This window comes from Podarcis bocagei (genome assembly GCF_964188305.1).
Source record: "Podarcis bocagei genome assembly, chromosome: 7".
Lineage (NCBI taxonomy): Eukaryota > Metazoa > Chordata > Lepidosauria > Squamata > Lacertidae > Podarcis > Podarcis bocagei.
The window spans coordinates 41156781-41176701 of NC_138132.1; positions in this window are offsets into that span (position 1 = coordinate 41156781).

The window sequence follows — 19921 nt, forward strand, 5'->3', positions numbered from 1 at the left end:
TGATGCTTTAGGTAGGGTCTCCATGCAAGTCTGAACCTGTTTAGTCCTGGGCTGCATCCTTTCAGGAGTGAATTTGTTTTGTCACACAGCAGTGGTAGGGGGGCGCTGTGATCTTCTGGCAAGATCACAGCCTGAGAAAGTGCATTGATAAGGGAAGTGGGTTTCCCTTATAGGCCATCTAGATAAGGCACTGGACAGCTGCCAAACACCTCTGTTGTATGAAGTAGAAGGGGAAAGGTGAGCCGTCTCCCTTGGCCACTGGCCAACCCTTTGTAGTCACACATTGGCTGTGCAGTAAGTAGCAAGGAGGGTGGGAAAGTTTGGGTGATGTCATCGCTGATAGAGTTACATATGTTTCTGGATGGAAATTTAGATCTTAATCATAATGAGCTCAGTCATTTACTCTTAGCTGCACAATCAGTTGTGGCTCGGAATTAGAAGATGCTTCAGAGCATAAATACCGTATTTTTCGCCCCATAAGACGCACTTTTTCCCCTCCAAAAATGAAGGGGAAACCGGGGTGCGTCTTATGGGGCGAATGCCTGCAAGCCTCGCGCGCCTGGCAGGAGGTCCCATCGGGTGCGCGAGGCTTGGGGCGGCAGCCTGTCGCCCGAAGCACGGGGAGCCCTCTGGAGGGCTCCCCCTGCTTCCGGCGAGTGTCTGCAAGCCTCGCGCACCCGGCAGGAGGTCCCACCGGGTGCGCGAGGCTTGGGGCGGCAGCGGACTGCTTGCCCGCACCTAGAAGCTTGGGGCGCGCTGAGCTCAGCACGCCCCAAGCTTCTAGGTGCGCGCAAGCAGTCCGCTGCCGCCCCAAGCCTTGCGCACCCGGCGGGACCTCCTGCCGGGTGCGGGAGGCTTGGGGCGGCAGCGGACTGCTTGCCGGGATGCAGAAGCTTGGCGCGCACTGAGCTCAGCACGCCCCAAGCTTCTAGGGGCGCGCAAGCAGTCCGCTGCCGCCCCAAGCCTTGCGCACCCGGCGGGACCTCCTGCCGGGTGCGGGAGGCTTGGGGCGGCAGCGGACTGATTGCCGGGATGCAGAAGCTTGGCGCGCGCTGAGCTCAGCACGCCCCAAGCTTCTAGGGGCGCGCAAGCAGTCCGCTGCCGCCCCAAGCCTTGCGCACCCACCGGGACCTCCTGCCGGGTGCGGGAGGCTTGGGGCGGCAGCGGACTGATTGCCGGGATGCAGAAGCTTGGCGCGCGCTGAGCTCAGCACGCCCCAAGCTTCTAGGGGCGCGCAAGCAGTCCGCTGCCGCCCCAAGCCTTGCGCACCCAGCGGGACCTCCTGCCGGGTGCGGGAGGCTTGGGGCGGCAGCGGACTGCTTGCCGGGATGCAGAAGCTTGGCGCGCGCTGAGCTCAGCAAGCCCCAAGCTTCTAGGTGCGCGCAAGCAGTCCGCTGCCGCCCCAAGCCTCGCGCACCCAGCGGGACCTCCTGCCGGGTGCGGGAGGCTGGGGGCAGCAGCGGACTGCTTGCCGGCATGCAGAAGCTTGGCGCGCGCTGAGCTCAGCAAGCCCCAAGCTTCTAGGTGCGCGCAAGCAGTCCGCTGCCGCCCCAAGCCTTGCGCACCCGGCGGGACCTCCTGCCGGGTGCGCGAGGCTGGGGGCGGCAGCGGACTGCTTGCCGGCATGCAGAAGCTTGGCGCGCGCTGAGCTCAGCAAGCCCCAAGCTTCTAGGTGCGCGCAAGCAGTCCGCTGCCGCCCCAAGCCTCGCGCACCCAGCGGGACCTCCTGCCGGGTGCGGGAGGCTGGGGGCAGCAGCGGACTGCTTGCCGGCATGCAGAAGCTTGGCGCGCGCTGAGCTCAGCAAGCCCCAAGCTTCTAGGTGCGCGCAAGCAGTCCGCTGCCGCCCCAAGCCTCGCGCACCCAGCGGGACCTCCTGCCGGGTGCGGGAGACTTGGGGCGGCAGCGGACTGCTTGCCGGCACGCAGAAGCTTGGGGCGCGCTGACCTCAGCTTGCCCCAAGCTTCTGGATTAGCGCAGGGGTCCGCTAGCCCTGGGAGAGGCGTCCGGCTCTCCCACGCTAGCGGAGACCTTGCTGGCACGCAGAAGCTTGGGGCACGCTGAGCTCCGCACGCCCCAAGCTCCTGGTGTAGCGCAGCGCACCTGGGGGGGAAATAAAAATTTTTTCCTTTAATTCCCCCCCTAAAATCTAGGTGCGTCTTATGGGCCGGTGCGTCTTATGGGGCGAAAAATACGGTAACAACCAGTGTTATCAAAACATTTAGCAGTATGCTCTTTTAGAGAAATTAGCACAAAAACTAAGGGTAACCAGTGGACCAAAAATAAAGAACTCATTTGAAAAAAATATGGAAACTGCTTGTTGATTATACCATTGTAAAACATAAGGCCTGCCACCCCACTCTTTATATACTCTAGACCAGGGTTTCTCTCACTTGGGTTCCAGCTGTTTTTGGAGTACAATTCCCATCATCTCTGACCACTGGTCCTGCTAGCTAGGGATGATAGGAGTTGTAGTCCAACAACAGCTGGAAACCCAAGTTTGGGAAGCCCTGCTCTAGACTATGTCTCCAAACCATGTAAAGAAAATATGAAGGAGAAATAAATCATTAAGATTATTAGTGTGTATAGTCATTGAGCTGTCTTGTTAATAACATACTATTTGCATCTGTTTTGTTTCATTTTTCATTTGTATCTTCAAAAAGAGTTTAATAAGGATTTTTAAAAACAAAGTAAAATAAGACATTCAAAAAAATTTATAAGGTCCAGTAGTGTCCCTGCTTAAAGAAGTCCCAATGTGAGCCATAGGCTGAAGAAAGTGAGGGGATGAGCTGCTTCTCTGAATTAGCTTTCCCAGCAACTCAAAGGGTTGCGAGATCTCTGCTTTTTTGTGCTTTCTGCTGTGTATGCTTACCTAGCAAATAAACATGGTTAATGAACTTGGTGTTTCCTTTGTTGTCTACCTGAATCCAAAAGAGCCCCCTGGCAAGGCAGAAAGTACATTCAAATGCAGCACGGGCATTAAGGTCTTCAGGCTATTGGATAATAGATGGTGAGCATTTATCCTTCCAGGCTCAAAGTATAAGTCTCTTAGTGACCATAAGAGCATCACATGCCTCAGTGAGGCACTTCCAGCATCACACAGCCAGCATCTATCTGCGTTAGACGCTGTGGAGCCCAGTATACGCAAAACATCATTTTTTGCTGAATCAGTCTTAATTTTAAATCTAATTTTGTTGCAATGTATTTTATGTTTTGTTGCGTCATTTTGCCGTAAGTCAGTTTGGGTGATTTGCAAAGAGATACATTTTATACACATGGTCCTGCAGCAAAACATTGCAGTGTGGAAAGTGCTGACCACTCCATTCCTCCTTCCCCCCACCCCATTTTCACCAACAGTCAGTCAGCATTCTATGACCAATGAGCATGCTGCTCCATCCTCATTCCCCCCACCCCTGGAAGAGGGACTGATTGTTAAACCACTCCAAGAACTGCATCTCTGTGAGGGGAATAGTGGTCTCCTCAGAACTCTCAGCACTCTTAACAAACTACATTTCCCAGGATTCTTTGGGGGAAGCTATTGCTGTATAAAGTGATATGATGCTCTTTTAAATGTATAGCACAAGAGGGGGGCCTTAATGTGAACTTGTTTAATTCACATTTCCCAAAACAATATTTGAATGAAAAACACAGCTGTCCTTCAAAATCATCACTTCTTGAAATATTGTGCTGCAGTTCACCATCCGCCCAAGTGTTTTTTCAAAAAGTGTACATTAAAATCATTTGGCTTTGAAAATAACATATAAAAACGCATCCGATTAAAGAAAACTGTTTCAAAAAATACTTATTTGTCAACATTATTATTTACTTCTGTAAGTTGCTTTATACCTTTTAAATTGCAGAAACTTAACAAGATAAAACACAAACTGAGAAAGGTCAGAAAATTTTAAAACAATACAGAATACAAAATTTCCCAAAAACTTCTCCAAAACCACAAAGACAAATCTTGTCCCCTGCCCAAGAAGAGCACCACAAAAGACGGTAGCTAAACTTCCAAAGGCCTAGTTAAAGAGACAATGCCTTAGCCTAGTGCCAATAAAATGGGCAATGATGATACAAGGCACATTTCCCCAGGGAGAACATTCAACATGTTAAAGGTAGCATACCCCAGAAGAAGAAGAAGAAGAAGAAGAAGAAGAAGAAGAAGAAGAAGAAGAAGAAGAGGAGGAGGAGGAGGAGGAGTTTGGATTTGATATCCCACTTTATCACTACCTGAAGGAATCTCAAAGCAGCTAACATTCTCCTTTCCCTTCCTCCCCCACAACAAACACTCTGTGAGGTGAGTGGGGCTGAGAGACTTCAAAGAAGTGTGACTAGCCCAAGGTCACCCAGCAGCTGCATGTGGAGGAGCGGAGATGCGAACCCGGTTCCCCAGATTACGAGACTACCGCTCTTAACCACTAAACCACATTACACCACACTGGCTCTCACACTGAGTGATCACCAGAGAAGAAAAAGACCCTGCAACCATCCAGATCTCCTCGGGACATCCCAGAATTACAGAAACCATCCCAGTTTCATATTAGATGCTGGAATGTCCTGTTCCCCCCCCCCTCGAGTGCCGCTGCCACCGAGCTCAGGGAGCAGGATGAGCCTGCAGCTGGCGCTTGCAGTGGTGCCATGCTGTCTCATGCACAGCACTGAAAGACGCACATCCTGATTTTCTTCAGCAGACTGTTTGGAGGTGTGGGGTAGGTTAGGCCAGTGTAATGCTTTTTAATAGAGACAATGCCCAGATTTTGCTACCAGTCCTCAAGTGATGCACAATCAAGTCATGTGAGAACTAGCCCGTAGACCCATCAAAGGCAAATAGCTGTGCATCGATAGAAGAGGACTTTGAGTAAGCTGCACTGTAGCAGTTGCAAACTGTACAGCTGTTAACGGTAAAAATCAATCTGAAAACTAAGCAGGCACGCACACGTTTGCACACGTAGACCCAAATAGTAGATGCACAGCTTCTCTTGCCTGGTAAGTAGTCCAGAGTTTAGTCAACAGGTGTGAACTCCTCAGTTGCTATGGAAACCAAATGGTGGGAATTCTTTAGGAAGATGGAGCAAGCTTGGACCTTTTTGTTTAAATAATAATAATGGCAGGGGGAGGGGGGAATCACAATTTAATTATGGTAGAGGCTTGCAGTTGGAAGCCCCGTCCAAATGCAATTAAGGTGCAGCTGCACAAATTATATTAAAGGAAAGTCATTAATGTATTTGGCTATATAACAATTTCCGCCTTTCTTTTGATGGTTTTCTGTCTTCATTGCTGTTTTCCATATAAAGCAATGCATTTCCTTGCAAACCGCACTTGTGTCTTATTGGCAAAAATCGATTTGCCCAATTTCTGCATAAATCTGTACACCTCCCCTAATATATGCATTTTGTGCACAATTTTGCCTAGTATATGCATTTTTTTCAAACAATTCCCCCCTACTGGAGTACATTTTTGTATGCTACTTTCAAAAATGTATATATGCATTTTTTCCTGTGCACTTTTCACTAATGTAGACATTTTTGTACCCGTAAATTTGTTTGAGAACAGCATTGCAAAAAGCGGAGAGGTGTGAATTTTGAACCACAACTATGTTTCAGTTTGCATACAAGTTTGGGAAGTTTGCATAAAAATGTGGACTGAACAAATTACTCCCCAACCCTTGTAGTGCTCTAGATTCTAAAGACTAGTCCCTCTCTAGGCCCTGTGGGGTGGACAAACAGATTGGATACCTCTCTTTGCCCCACTTGCTGGGAAAAGTTGGGATCAAGTAGAGTTATTGCACACCCTGGAACAAAAATGTCTGATGCTACCTAGCTGTGCTTTATCATATTCTTCAAGTGTCCTGATTTTCTGGGACATCCTGGAATTACAGAAGCCATCCTGACTTCTGATTTGAATGACCTGTTTCCCCCTCCAGCGCTGTTGCTGCTGTGCTCAGGGAGGAGGATGAGCTGGTGCAGGCGCTTGCAGTGGTGCCATGCTCTCATGCGAGTCAGCTGCCTCCCACAAGAGCACAGCACTGAAAGACACGTGTCCAAATTTCATAAAAGGTACATTGGAGGGTATGCTTTACAGTTGTACCTTCGATCCCGAACGCACTGGAACTTGGACGTTTTGGCTCCTGAACTCCACAAACTCGGAAATGATTGTTCCAGTTTGTGAACCCTAATGTCCAGCAGGGCTTCCGCTGCGTCTGATTGGCTGCAGTAGCTTCCTGCAGCCAATCAGAAGCCGTGATTCGCTTTTCAAATGTTTTGGAAGTCGAACGGACTTCTGGAACAGATTCCGTTCAATTTCCAAGGTACGACTGTATTGGTAACTCATTACCAATATGTTTCCAAGGAGCTATTTTGTGTCCATGGAAAAAAATTAACAGCTAAGCACAGGGCCAGATTTAGGTTTGATGAGACCCTAAGCTACTGAAGGTAATGGGGCCCTTTATATGTCCAGCTGTCCTTTGTCAACAACAAATTGTCACTGTTTTTTGTGTTGAATATATGCTATATGGTAATTTATGGACCTAATAGGTATCTAAAGCCATTTGCACATAACAAATAGGAGCCTACACAACAGAAAACGCTGTTGTTGTATATAGGTTTTATTTGTTTTTGATCTTATGTTTTGGAAATGTACATCCAGTTTTTTTTTCTTTAAATTTTTTTGGGGCCCCCAAGAGAGTGGGGCCCTAAGCTATAGTTTGTTTAGCTTATACATAAATCTGGCACTGGATTAGCAGATGGAGGAACTACAGCAACCTCTACAGCAAGGGTGGGGAACCTCAGTCCCAGGAGCCAAATGTGGTCTTCCAGGGCACTGGGACTCTGCCTGGCCATACGCCTTCTCAGTCACACGCCTCACAGACATTTATTGACACCCGTCTTGAATGCTTCTGCTTTGCCAGATGGTGAGCAGCACACTTTTCAGGTGCTCCCGGCTGTCCCCTCCTGGCTGTCCCCAGCCTGCTACCTGAGGCTACAGCCTCACCAAACCTCATGGGAGGACCTGCCCTGTGGATGAGGAAACCCCTTTCAAGAATCCACCCAGCCTTGGAGCTCACTAGTGTCTGTATCTATCAGAGTAACCTACCTCCCAAGGCTTGTTGGGATATTAAAGGAGAGAACTGTGCATGGTGCCTTTTACTCCATTGGCAGAAAGTTGGGGCACCAATATAACAAATAAATAGGCTTTGAAGCCTGTTTGGCCATTCAGCATCTGAGTGGCTCACCCCAAAGCCCAGACCACTCTGAATCTGATCATTCATTTGTCTTATGGACTCTGGTTTTAATGAATGGGGAAGGGACCAACGTGCTTCCTTATCCGTTTTGCAGCTCAAAAGCAAATGCACATGATACGGCCTGCGTACTTCAAGGAAAGCTCCCCCCACCCCCATGCATTGCAAATTACAAATCTGCTCGGCTGTGTGCGTACATGCGCTTGCCTAGTTGCCTGGCGTCTCCTCCTGTCACCGCCGCTGCAACGTACAGTCTGCTTAGAGCCAAAAGCATGAGAGCAAACAAGGAGCTGGGAGTGCAATGAGGCAGACTGATAGCGCAGTTTGCAGAGCTGGTGATGGGAGCTCAGTGTGAAAATGGGAGCCCTGAACTGCCTCTATCCAAGCTTGTGCTGCCTTGGAAGCAATTCCTCCCTGTATCTGCCTGCTCATGTATTGTGAAACATCCCCCTCCCTCCCTCTATTTTTAGCTTCTCGTAGAGGAATGGCAAAGGCAGCCACACATTAGGGCTAGCATAGTGGAAATGCCAGCAAGTATTTGAATCAAAAGCAGGCTGCCTGCAAATCCGTGAGTCCGTGGGTCTGTCTCTGTGTGTATAGTAAGATCACAGACGGCAAGGGGAGGAAGAGATTGCTTCCACCATTCATTTCTCACATGGAATCCAGGGCAGACAGCTCTGGGATTGCCACACAGAAATGGCTCAGCTAGGGTGGTTGCTGGCAGCTGTGCAGTGGTGGAAAGGGAGGTGAGATGAAGAGGAGGACAAGGAACCTTCTGGTGTGGATCATAGGAGGCATCTGGGGACATCAGATGTTCACCACAATACAACCCTAACCCAGACTGCCCTGTGCCTTGCCAGGGTTAACATGCCTTTTGCCACTGCCAACAAGACTGATGTTCACCTTTCTAGGGAAAGAGGGAGGGAGAAAAAATGGATGAAGAAAAGCACACACACACACACACACACACACACACACACACAAACACACACACACACAGTTGCTAGGCAACCACAACATGTTCGTTCTCTTTCCCACCCCAAAATAGATCCCAGTCAGACCCAAGACATGCAGATTTATGGAGGAGAAAGCAAATTTCTCGTGGTGGCTGCTGAAGCCAGGACCCCTGAGAGACCAAGTGGTACACTGGGAACCATCTGAGCCTCTTTCTCCCCTGACCTTTCAGCCTGTGTTGCTTGGTGCTTCCCTACTCTCTTTCTAAAATCATAAGAATAGCCTGCTGGATCAGGCCATCTAGTGCAGCATCCTGTTCTCACAGTGACCAACCAGATGCCTGTGGGAAGCCCACAAGCAGGACCAGAGTACAAGAGCCCTCTCCCCTCCCGTAGCTTCTGGCCACTGCCTCTGACTGTGGATACAGAGCACAGCAATGACTGATTGTTATCTCAAAGGAAAAGCCTCGCCTTTTTTAGCAGGGTACAGACGGCTGGGAGAGAAGAGGTTTCTGGCAGGAAACTTGGTGTGATGCTCCAAATCAGTTTGGGGGCATGTTCTAGATCAGGGTTTCCTGGTTGCTTTTCCTTTAAAGTAACAGCGACTAGTTTAAGCATGCTTTAAAAAATTAAAAATAAGTTAAATTAAAAGACCTGAATAACAAAACGGGTAGTCTGGCCTTTATAGGCCTTAATGGGAAGTTAACTGAGCCATCTAGGCTCCATTCCACATCTGGCTTTTCTGGTTTTCCATGTAGCAGTGAGCTGGTTGGCTGGCTTTGCTGAATGAAATATTTAAAATCTAGGCAGCACTAAGCAGAGCGGTGGGGAGGGGCTCAAGCAGCGCAGGATGTTAGAAGAGGAAAACTCACCTGGGCCTCATTGCCTTGGTGCTTCTTCTTCTTCTTCTTCTTCTTCTTCTTCTTCTTCTTCTTATTATTATTATTATTATTAAAATGGCTATGCTTGGCAATATCATTTTTTTTAAAAAAACATTATCCTGAAAAGAAACCCCCACTGTACCCAACTACAGAGTTTATGCTGATCTTCCTCAGCTGGCAAATCCAGCTGTCTTTCAGCTAGGGGTGGTGGTGTGGAGGGGAGGAGAGAAATTTGGTTCACTTCGTATTGTAATGGAAATTTGCTCTCCCTTGAATTATATGGAAACTGAAGTGCAGCTATTCTGAGACACTTGGACGTTTCCAAATTTTGTGATTCTCCAACCCCCCAAATGCATACAATTTAGGGGAAAGCTGTGCATATGAATGCATATATTGGTGAAAATAATGTGCAAGGAATCAAGAGTGGATTTTGTTAAGGGAAATTGCTTGCCAAAAATATGCGTATTGGGCAAAATTGCATACTAATATGTATTAGAAGAAATGCACACTAAAATGCTGATGGTTAAGAAGTTAAGATTTGAAAAATGAACAACTGGGAGGAGCCAAATTTGACAGTCCTGTGTCCCTGCTCTCAATTATCCAATTCCATGAGTGTTTCTGGAAGGGGTTAGGGTTGATGGGAGTTGCCATCCAAACATTTGGCAAAGACTGCAGGAAATAGGTTAGACATACTTTTTTAAAAAAATTAAGAAGTGTGCATGTAGCGTGTCCTTCTTGTTCTTCTGAGCTTAGCTAGATGTGATCATGGCAACCAGCCCAACTGATGCAAACTAGTGGGGTTGGGGTGGGAGATTCACACATAGAAGGGAGCAGGAGGAGGGACATGCTGAACCTATGTTCCACCTATGCTTCTTCCTGTCCTAGTCTGACACTTTAACCACTGCACCACACTGAGGCATATGCACATATTGCTTGCCCAAGTACAGACTGGGGCAGAGTAGCCACTTTATACCCACTCCTAGCTATCATCTTCCTTTAGCAATGCAGACACCTGTACACAATATTATTATAGTGTTATTAAGGAAGACATAATGGTGAGACGTGGGGCTAAACATGTGGCCCTGTTCTCATCTCCATTCAGGTATGTCCTACATGTGAGTAACACATGCATAGGGTAAGTCCCTCATTGTACTTTGCAATGTTTTGCAAACTGTGGCTTCTCTTTTTGCAGGGAGTTGATTATTGATCTGCAGCAAACCACTGGTGGAGGAAGAGGAGTGCAGGGGTAGCACACTGCCCCTGGCAGTGCGATCCCCAGGGTGCCATCGCGGCTGCCCCCCTGCCCGCGCTGGGTGCCCTGCCCCCACAGGTGGCACGCCCCGCCCCCAGGAGCTCCGCCACTGCAGCAAATGTCTCCTGCAGTCAGCAGCAGAATTCTTAGGCTCAGAATTTTATCTCCCCTGCAGAATATGCTAAAAAAAGAGAAGGTCTTTTGAAGCACTGATACACTGAAATGACGTGTGTGTTGGGTAGGAAAACAGTGACAACTGCAATGATGGAGAGCCACTGTTGTTTAAGTTGACAGCATATATATGATCATGAAAGCTGGTGTGGGAAAATCAGGAAATCAGCAGAGAGCTATAAATTTGCCTGTCCTCATAACAGAGTTTGGGAGGCACTGAATGAAATGAATAATCCATGAATTTTAGTCTGGAAAAAAGGACACTATATCCCCCCCCCCGGTATAAATTTAGAGAGGTTGTGTTTTCTACTGTACATACAGCAGCTCTCTTTCCTCTTTCTTCTAAATCACCCTGACACTGCTCTCCTGATCACAAAGCACTAAAGTGCGATGAGCTGTAGTTCTGTGTTTAAATTATAGCGATTATTTCTAAGTTTACCTCTGTTTGTGCATTTTATGCAAAATTCAACCCTCTGTTTTTGGCGACAGAATTTATATGTTGTGGGAAAGGACTGTAGTTCAGTGATAGTCCTATGCACTCTCACTGGCATTTCCAGATAGGGGCTGGAAATGTCTCCAGTCTGAAACCCTGGAAAACAACTGCCCATCAATATTGTTATGTACTGAAGTTCTCACCCTGGGCCAGCAGGGGGATACTGTAGATAGTTTTCACTCAGGTTCACATATGCAAATAAGGGATTGAAAGTGACATTCAGTGATTGGATAGTTACAGAAATTTGTTACAGTTACGTTGTAGTGGAGCTCTATATAAGCAGGCTGGCTGAACACTTCAGTTCAGTTCAGTTCTGTTCTGGCCCGTGAATAAACAAGAGCTGTTTGAAGAATCACTGTGTTGTCTGATATGTTCACCCACAACTTAACAATAAACAATGAATCTGATTTGGCAGAATGCGTCTATCTATCTTCCTCTCTGTTTATGCAGGCAGGGGTCCTGGAGATCACCGGCATGATGAAGACAAAGGAATTAAAAGCTGAAGGCTTTGGTACGGGTTATGTCACTCCTGCTGGCCTCTTTAGTATTGTTTACAGTGCGGAGCTATTGAGGCACCTTCTCCTCCCAATTAAGAGTGAGCAGAAGTGGCTGTGGGGACGTGCGGCAGGTGCATCAACCCTGATGTGCTCCCCTGCCGTCTCCCATGAATTTGCTGCATTTGTCCCTATAGTCCATGCAGCTTCAATGCCAGCCTGTGCCCACAGCCATTACTTTCCCTTCTCATTCCTTCATCGCAGTTACAAGCCTGTGGTTGCTCTTTCACCTTGCTAGGTTGCAGAGGCTAACCTCAGACCACATCTTCTACACCCACCCACACCCCTCCCTCCTCAGTTAATTGGTGGAGCTGGGCTTCAGTCTGCTCCTTCCCTGGCAAATGTCTAAGAAGTACTTCCCCTCACCCCCAAATTGTTGTGAAGATATGGTGAATGGAAGCTAAGATTGATGGGGGGGACCCTAAATTGACAGATTCATTCATCCTCCACCTTCCACATACTTTCCCTTGTCTTTCAGGCTCAAGTCCAGATGGGGAAAATAGGAATCCACAAGGGTGCCCAATGTTGTCCCAGTGCCGTATTGTCTTACAAAGCACCTGCACCTAATGGTCTTGCTAGAGGAATCTTCCTTTGAGTTGACCTGCACCTCTTTGGAGCACCATGAGCAGGCCTATAAAGGGAGAGAGGAAAGTAGCAGCGGGCTTAGAAGCCGATGCAAAAACAGGCTGTGTTCATCTTCTCTCTCAAAATCCGATTAGGTGGTAAGAGGGCTGATACCGAGAAGGCAGCAAAGCATCTTTCCCCGTTTCCTCCCCCCTCCCCATCCCCACAATCCACCCCGATGCAAGAATTGATCTATTGATTTATGAAATGCGCTATTGGCGTGTGCATGACAAAGCAGGAGAAGGGAGGGAGGGGAAATGGATCGGATCGTTCTGCCACTCCTTCCGTCTCAGCAAAACCTGGGCATCCAGTATTAATTGAAAGCCAAATCAGATGCCTCGCCGTGCCTTTAAAATAAATAAATAAATAAATCCAGAGTCCATTTGCTAAATGCCTTGAACATCTGGAGCACACAGCCATTCCAAAAGGCATTACTGCGGCTGAGCGGCGAAAGGAGAGTTTGCACATGTAACTAGCTTAAAGGGATAAAGAGAACCAAATGTTTAAAAGGCTGATGAAAGCATTTTGCAGATGACTGGTGGTGGGAGGGGTTTCAGAGTTTTTTCCTTTTTCCTTTTTTGAACAGATGATGGCGTAGTGCTCCTCTCAAGTGCAAGAGAGTCATCTGTCACGGCTGAGTCCCATTGCCCCCCTGCTGAGTTGGACTACAGTTCTCGCCTGTGCTGGCTGGGGCTAATGGGAGTTGTAGTCCCAAACTGCTGGAAGGCATGAAGCTCGAGGAAAGCTTTCTGGCTTAGGGCCATGAATCCCAGACACCATCCAGCATTGTTAGAGAGCAAGACACATTCATTGGATGGAGCTCCCTAGTGGCCTGTGGCAAGCTTCCTCAGATATTTGGCTCGGTGACTGTCATGAGATATTGGGAAGATGAAGTAGGGTCATGTCCTGTCACATGAATCAGCTGATGCACTGGCAACAGCACAACAAAAGAAAACAGCAGAGTATTGCAGGCCCTGCCAAGTCCTCTTAGGCCGCCTTCCCAGATCACTTTAATGTAAGAGATCAGATATGCTCTTCAGAATCTGGACATAAGCCCCTGCTGAGCATGGATTGGAGAGGAGCCAGCACAAATGTATGGGTGTAAGGTAGAATTGATGCAAGAGGTTGGGCAGGGAAGGCCATATAGAACACTTGGCCGCATCTACCATTTATCCAGAACTGCAAAGATGAAGGGAGATACAGTCAGGTCTCTCCCATAGGTAGGAAAGCATTGGGATGCTGGAAGAGTACCCACCCCCTCCAGTCACCAAAGTATTTCTTCATGCAGCACAGTTAAACTATGGAACTTGCTTCCACAGGAAGCAGTGATGGCTCCAAACCTGGATGGCTTTAAAAAAGTATCTAATGGATTCATGGAGATGGCTTTCAAAGGCTACTATCCATGACAGCTGTGCTCTGCCTACACAGTCAGAGGCAGTAGTGCTTCACAATGCCAGTTGCCAGAAACCACAGGAGGGGAAAGTGCCATTATGCTTGAATCCTGCTTGGGGGTTTGCCGCAGGCATCTCTGCTTGGCCACTGGAGAACAGGATGCTGGAAGACATGGGCCAATGGCCTGATCCAGCTGAGCTTTTCTTTTGTTCTTACACTGGGCTCTGGCCCTAGACTCACCCAAACCTGTTCAACACACTTCCATAGCTCCATCCTGCCACTCAGGGATCCAGCTCCTGACCTACAGAGCTCTGCTTCCTGGTCCTACCCAGGCACCTAAATGTTTGATTTGAGAACACGAGAAATTCCAGCAGCCCCACAGTCAGGGCTTTACACAATGACCTTAAGTAGGAAATGTAGGCACTCCAGTCCAACACTGTCCTGTCAAACACAGGAAGTCAGACCTCTAGCTTGCTACTGTCAATGGTGACCAGCAGTGGCTCTCCAGGGTTTCAGGAAGGAATATTTTTTTATCCTCCCTGTAGATGTCCAGGGTGGAACCTGAGAACTTCTGCATGCAGAGCGTGTGCAGCATCACTGACAGAGATGGGTCCCAGCCTATCGTCTAGGTACATAGAAAACTACCATGGGTCCAATTATATGAGTATTGCTCACACTGACTGGAAATGGCTCTCCAAGGCTTCCTAGCTCCATCTGGAGTTGCTAGTGGTCGAAATTGGGGCCTTTTGGATGCAGAGCAAGTACTCTGTCACTGAGCTATGGCAACGTTGCCTGACCCACTCACTGTCTGGAGGATAGAATGGCTCCCAATAATACAATGCATGGCCACATTGTAACATATAGTACTGTTTAGCCACAAGGATGACATTTCCCGTTTGACCAAACTGTGGGAGGCAGTGGAAGACAGGAGTGCCTGGCGTGCTCTGGTCCATGGGGTCACAAAGAGTCGGACGCAACTAAACAACAGCAACAAGATGACATTTCCAGCTTGCCAAAATCACTGACTGGCAATGGCTCCTCTAGGGTTTCAGGCAAGAGACACAGGGGATGGAACCTGGAAACCTTTGCATCCAAGCCATGCACTATACTACTGAGTTATAGCTTTTCTCCAAGGGTGTTCTTTTTTAAAAAGCTTTTAGAAGGGTTACTGAGAGTGGGAATGACGTGGGACACGGGGGAATGGCGAGTTGTCAAGCTTTGCTACCACATGGATCTCCAGGGAATTCCCTGCCCCGTCTTCCTGGCCTGTTTTGTCCCATTGTCTTCCACTGCAGGCAGTAATATTCCAAGATTGACCCTGATAGAAGTCATTGTTCATTCTCCCTTGGTTCCTCTCCAAAGTGCTTATTGTGAATCCTCTTGGGGAGCTGCCTGCTGTCTTCCAAGCAAAATGGAATGTGTGGCATGACTGCTTTGGGAGCCTCCATCTGCACTTAGAATTCTCTTTTGCCTGGTCCCCACCCACTACAGCTATATACAGTCATACCTCATGTTACGTTTGCTTCAGGTTGAGCGTTTTCAGGTTTTATCCCATGGTGACCCAGAAGTACCAGAAAGGGTTACTTTCAGGTTTCACCACTCGCGCATGCACAGATGCACAAAAACGACGTCACGTGCATATGCAGAAGTGGCGAATCATGACCCGCGCATGCACAAACGCGCAGTCACGGGTTGCGTTCTGCTCATGTTGCGAGCGGGCCTCCGGAATGGATCCCATTCGCAACCAGAGGTACCACTGTACAAACAACTCACATGGGTGTTGTGGGGACTGAAACAAAAGATCTCTGTGGCATCAAAACATGATGGAACATCAGGTGTATGGGATACTGAGGTTCCACAAGACAGGAGCAACTTAGTTCAGAGATGGTGCCCTTCAGGTGGTGCCCTCTCATAAGTTCCAGCCAGCGTAGTCCATGCTCAGAGGTGATGGGAATGGTTGTCTAGCAACATCTGGATGATGCCATGTTGGCTATCCCTCAGAAAGCCTACCCCGACCTGATGCCCTCTAGATATTCCAGACTACAAAGCATGGTCAATGCTTGGGGATTATGAGATTTGTAGTCTAACAACTGTTGTAAAGTACCACATTGGCTATCCTTGAGTTTGTGGATTGCTTCACCCCCCCCCCTTCTTTGCTACACTTTCTGAAGACATTCCCAGCTCAGCTGCTAGCTTCAGTGGTTACAGCTCAGGAAAGAGGCCAGAATCCCAAAACACTGAGGGGAGTTGCAGTTAGAAATGGTAGCAGTTATCAGCATGACTTGCAATGGGACAGCAATGCTCCTAGTCTCAGGTTTACAAGCCAGGACCAGCCCAGCTGACACAGCTACTCAGGTTCCCCACCAAAGAGAGAATGTTAACCCATCATTAAAACCGCAGTGGCCCCAGGCAGCACCACAAGATGATGGATAGAGGAGATTCGCAGTATATGCCAGGCCCATCCTGAAACCACAAGCTGGCAGTCTCAGCTGGTGGTCAGGGAAGAACAGTGTGGTTCAGTGGCCAGAATGTTTGAGTAGGACCTGGGAGACCAGGGTTCAAATCCCCACTCAGCCATGAAGCTCACTGGGTGACCTTGGGCCGATCACTACCTCTCAGCCTAACCTACCTCACAGGGTGGTTGTGGGAATTAAATGAAGAGGGAGAGAACCATGTGTGCCACCTTAAGCTCCTTGAAGGAAAAGGTGGGATATAAATGCAACAAATAAAAAATCAGAGTTTGTGCCGAGCTCAACTGTGGTACTGGGAAGAAGGACACAGCAACTCTGTAATTATAAGATTTATTTATTCTTATGTGATGCCTCAGGATTCCCAGGAAGTGATGCACCTCCTTTGCACTGATGAAGAGGTTTATTAGAGTCTGCCAAAATGAGTCTCTGCAAGTAGCAGCATTTGAAATTGTACAAAAAGAGTGGGATGGGTGAAAGAGCAGCAGCAACAACAGAGTAGCAGCAACAATATGCAATTCTTGAATGTGACAGGTTACCTGAGGGCACTGTGCTGAAGTAATTCCTTGGCTTGCCTTCTTAGTTTAGGTCTTCAACAAAATTGCTCATTTTATGTGTGCACAAGAAAAATCGGATGCTGCTTCCAAAATATTGATGCCCCTAACCTGCCCATATAGTTCACCCATGGCAGATAATTGCCATATTTCTGGCTTCAGCTTATTGAGATGAGCAAGGTTCGCATGAGAGAAGGATGAGAAAGTCATTTCAGTTCACATTTTAATGAGAAACTACCTAATTCACACTTTACAAAACAATAACAAACTGAAACTCAGCTAGCTCTTGAAAGTCACATATGACTGAATTTTTGCAAAGCAGCCTGTACAAAAATGTGTATATTGGGGAAATGTGTGCATAACATTGCATGTACCAGCAAAAATAATATACAAATATGCATCATAAAGGGAATTTTTTTGAATTGCTTGGAAAAAATGTGTTTATTAGTTAAACTTGTACACTAAAATGCTGATGAATATTTTGTTAAACATTCACAAAACAATGCAATAATGTGAAGAACTGAAGACGAGAAACTGAAATTGACAGATTGGCTGGCATAAGGGCTGGGAAAAACATTGGAAAGTCACTGTCCCTCACTGTAGGCAAAATTGAGCTAGAGAGTCCATTGGTCTGACTCAGGCCTCATCCAGACTTCCTTTTGTGCTGTGTTTCTAGGCACAGGTCCATGCGCTAAAGTGCTGTGTACGACACACACACCACCCTTTTTGCCACGGCGCTTTTGCTGTGAAAACTTGCTCTTTACCATTGAATCAGAGCAAACAGCAATTGCGGGAAAACCTAAATTGCCATTTGTTTCATTTCAGCATTAAAGAGTGGGTTTTCATGGGGAAAGGACCAGGGCAAAATTAAAATTAAAAATGCTCGGACATAGCACTTTAAAACATGGACCTAGAAAGCATGGGGCAAAATGTAAGTGTGGATGAGCCCTCAGTATAAGTCAGTTTCCTATATTCCTCTTGTGGAACATTCATTCATTTTCATTGGGCTGATAGTTCCCTGGGGATGGCATGGCGCCCTTGATAGTTAAGTGTCAAGAAGAACACTCCTTATTCAAAAAGGATCCAACTCCTGAACACATCCCTTAAATAACATTTTTAATGTATGCCTGGCCTCGAAGTGCTATAAGATCAGTCGCCTTTATTTCCATTTGATAGATATGGGAACTGACCCTGAAGTAAAAGGCTTTGCCACTCAAACAGACTGATGCACATCACAGTGGCTGGAGCAACCCAGTCAGATGCTCGGGGTGCAAATATTATTATTATAATTCACGCCTGTGTCCAGCAGAGTCCAGCCACAACTGCAGCTCCAACTTGTGGCTTGTGGAAATGATGTCACTGGCCAGCGCTGTCTGGAATGGGCCATGGATGCAGCTCTCCAAGGCTCTATACCAGGCCCTCAGAACTCTCACCAGCCCAGCCCCTGCAGCTGCTGCCAGCCCCTCGCCCCAAGCCATGCCCCTTGCTGACCCTGGTTCAAGGACATATTCTAGCCAGGCAGAAACACCCATGGAGGGTGTGAAGCAAGGCCGGTGGCTGTGGTGAAGGTGAGGTGTGATAAGAGTCCCAAGGGCCAGGCAGCGAGGCTTGGAGGGCCACATCTGTTCTCCAGGCCTGAGGTTACCAACCCCTCCTCTAACACTGTTTGTTGGGGACTCAGGGAACAACAGCAGGAGATAAAGGTATTGCTTCCATGTTTGCTTTGGGACTTTCCCCTGGGGCATCTGGATGTCTGCTGTGGGGAAATGGGGTGCCAGTCTAGAGGGACCTCTGGCATCCACTAGGGGCTGTTATTATCAGTGCAGCCTATTAACCTGCATAAAGGGTTGCTGTTCATAACTCAGATGTTCCAAGCAAGGGAACATTCAGCCTTATCTGGTTAAAGGGATAGATCACATCAGATGGCTGTCTGGTATGTTTACAGCCTCTTCTAAAGAAATGGGAACCCAAGCAGTATGGTGGAAGCATGTGTGTGGAGTGGAGGCTTTTTGCAATCAGAGGAACAGATTAGCTGATTTGTAGGATCCTCCTCCTCTAGCTCCAGACTACACCCCAAATCTGCCACAGTAAGCTCTTCATGATAAGGTATCACAAATATATTAAGTTGCTGCAATTCACTGTGGAACAGAAATAGGTCAAAATCAAACAAGACTCTCAAACAGCTATGAGTCATCTAACTTCAATGGAATATTTATGACAACTTCAATCCTTCTCTCTCTCATATATATATATATTCATATATATATATATATATATATATATATATATATATATATATATATATATATAGACTCAGAGCTCCATTGCAGAAAATAACACGTTGCTCAGTAAGTTAGCTTTCTTCAACCTAGGACCCTCCAGATGTTTTGAACTGCAACTCGCATCAGACCCAGGAATGTTGTGCGAATGCAGCCCGAGGAGGGAGCTGACAGGCAGTCAGCTTGGACCAGTTGTAAGAATACAGGTTGGGGGTTGAGGGTGAGAGCTGGCTGAGGGCAGAATGAGGTTGGTAAGGCAATGCTCCATTTGTCCTAATGGACCAGCCTTCCCTGCCCTACTCTCAGGCTTACAGTCTCAAAGGTTGGTTTGGCTAGGACTGATCTGGTGGTTTCCCCATTTCAGGGTGTGCAAGGAAGGGCTGTGCCCAGTTTCTCCTTCTTCTTCACTCATTAAGCAAACTAGGTTACTTATCACGCCACAGTTATAAGTTGTGATCGGATGGGTGAAGACTAAAGCTGCTGAGCTGACTTAAATTATTTAGGATAGTAGGAGAGAGACAACCATGACTAGCAGAACCGAGGGATTGGGTGTGGGGGACCAACGTAAGCTAGAGTGTCAAGTTGGAATTCAAATTTTATGGCAGGGAGTTCTATTAGAGGCACCTCAAGGGGAGTGGATGATCTTGATGCTCTTTCACTCAAAAAGCTTAAAACTCACTTGACAGAGAACCAATGATTGTACAATAGGGATTTTGCAGATACTGGCAGATAGAAGATTAACAGGCCCTTTTAGCCTAGTAGATTGATCCTCCACCTATGCAGGTTCTTCTAGATTGTGATCCTAAGCACATAGCATCATCCAAAGCATATTTACTCCACTGCTTTCAGTTGGATCACTCCGTCTATAGGCAGAGCTCAGGCAGCCAAAAGGGCACAAAAACCTATGTTGACTTCAGAGATCGCTTCCAGCATCAAGAAATGGTAACGTGCACGATGGTTCCCAACATCAATGATCAGGTTTGAGTCTCTGTTTGGATACAATTAGACACCATTTTGCATCAAGATGACAGACTGAACATTTAAACTGCACTGATTTTAACCTCT